This window comes from Etheostoma cragini, chromosome 24 (assembly GCF_013103735.1).
Source record: "Etheostoma cragini isolate CJK2018 chromosome 24, CSU_Ecrag_1.0, whole genome shotgun sequence".
In the NCBI taxonomy this organism is placed as follows: Eukaryota; Metazoa; Chordata; class Actinopteri; order Perciformes; family Percidae; genus Etheostoma; species Etheostoma cragini.
Genome location: NC_048430.1, coordinates 11613187 through 11615534, shown reverse-complemented (window position 1 = coordinate 11615534; position 2348 = coordinate 11613187). Strand labels below are relative to the sequence as shown.

The 2348-nt window shown below is 38.7% G+C and overlaps 1 protein-coding gene across 1 annotated transcript in view; it reads left to right on the top strand.

Annotated features, from left to right (window-relative positions):
- The window catches only part of LOC117939460 (aryl hydrocarbon receptor-like), a 64642-nt gene that overhangs the window by 15072 nt on the left and 47222 nt on the right, over positions 1–2348 (top strand). The window lies entirely within an intron of this gene.

Genomic DNA, 2348 nt, shown 5'->3' with positions numbered 1-2348 from the left:
TTCTGTTGTGGACTCAGCATTTTGAACCAGGTCTTGAAGTTCCCCTGTCTGTGTGAGGCCACGGCTTTGTTCAAGGACTTCCTGCTTGTAGACAGTGGGCCACTTCTCCAGGAACTTTGCAGAGGTGGCACCTCCAAACATAAGATTAAAATCCTGCTCAATCTGCAGACAAGATGAAATGAGTCAAGACACAACAGTAGACTTTGTGGTGTGGTACTATTATCATGACAGTTACAGGGAAAGACAGTTAAAGGTCCACCTACCATTCCTGCTATGTCTAGGAATCTTGGAAAAGCTGTGAATATTTCAGAGGCCTTAATTGGGTCATGAACCATCTTTTGACGATAGCTGAATGTCCGCTTCATCTTCTCCTTGACAATTGCTTCATCAGCTGTATGCTTCATCAGTGCAATGGCCTCACAGCACAGGCTTTCTGTGGTTAGCCAGTTTTCCTCTCTGTAGGGCTCTCTATCAGCTATTGGACCACCTGCAACAGTAGTGGAAAGGTTATACAAGCTAACGTAACATTACATTTCCCACAGTATTGAAGAAAAGAAGAAAAGGGGAGCTTTCTGATGGGGTCTGAAAAAGCTCTGATGAAGTAAACCACTATTGCCATGTAGGAGTGCAACAATCCGATATTAAGATCGGATATCGGAACAATGAACAGATCGACTGGCCGAACCAGTTTTGTTTGTTTTCCCCCCTAGGTCGCACGTGTGTTGTATGATGGAAAGGTTGAGTGTACAAATAAATAAGAATTCAATACGTACATTTACGTTTTTGTCTTAGTTAGGAAAGTCTGGTGACTTTAGTCTCTTCCACACGGTGGAAGAAAAGTATAAGGTGGAAGGTATACAGTTTATTATTAATTCAACAACGATATCGGTAATCAACAGATACAAAGCCCAGGCATCGGTACTGAAAGAGTAGGATCGGTGGATCCCTATTGCCATGTCCACTAACCATATGACTTTATTTCCATTTTCAAAAACGCTCATTGATTTTACGCCCTAAAACTCTAAATTATAAAAAAAAAGGATTTCAAGGACCCATGGGAACCCTGTAAAAGTCTAACTTAAATCAAAAATAATATATACCTGTCAGTGACTGACGTGGAGTCTTCTTTTGTCCCTCTGATGATTCCTTGTGAACAAATTTCAGTCTCCATGCCAGATACCCACTCCCATCTTCTGCATTGTAAAAATGCTCCTAAAGTAAAGAGAGTTATTCCATTGTTTTCCACAGAAAAACTACACATGACGTGAAGAATTGCTCTATCGAGGCCAACAGGTCTGAATCTTGCAGCGCTGTACTCAACTGGGCTTTGATACCACCATAGTTAAACTTAGAGATAATGGGCATACAGAAAAGTTAACAGATCTTGTGTTAAAAACGTCACCTTATAATTAAACAATTTAAACACTGTTTACATTCTGGGCAAAAATTTAACGTTTAAGAGTACACAAAGAAGTAGGGAGTAAATAGGATAGACTTAGTTTAAAAGTACTTACATAGCCAAACTTGCTCCTAGGATCAGCCAGGTATGGAAACAAGGTAGTGATTCCCTTTGCATAATCCTCTTTAATATGCCTCGAAGGACTGGTCCTATAGACACACACACGCACACTTTACACTTATAATGTAATATATGTAATGACACCTTCTGCAAAAAGACAAGTGGTGTAATGCCCTTTAAATCTTTATATGTTTTGGTGTGTAGGTATATGACAACATACCCATGTTCACTTGTCATATGAGCAACCAATATCTTGACCATATCGCGTCTTCTGCTATCTGTTAAAGTTTTGTCCAGGTAATACTCATTCAAGATCCTCAAGATTCAAGAAAAATATGCAAATATTTCACATTAGATTACATTACACCCATTAATGTTAAACAAAGAATGAAACAGGTTAGCAAAGAAAACAAAAGAACTTTAAAATAGGAAACAATTTAGCAGATTCATCTGCTTGTCCCCCATTTTCAGGCTAGGCAGGACTGGGTGGATATATATGAGGCTCTAAGCCAAAAATCAACTCACCATCAAGATTTGAGCTTTGAGGCAAACAAATTTCCAGCACACCAAGGTCTTGTTTCATTAGAAGAAACTCAAACACCTCCTCGTCAACTTCAGTCTGGGATTCATCATAGACCTTCAAGTCCAAGGTGGGAATGTCAAATTTCTTGGCAACTGTAAAGACAGAATAGCGTTGCACAAGCTGTTTAGTAAATCTGTTGTGCATTTGTAGAGAGAAAAAAAAAATAATAATAATAATAATAAAAATAAAGATAGAAATCACAGGTTCTCTTTATTTGAAGACCTATACTGACTAGGAAAGGCATGC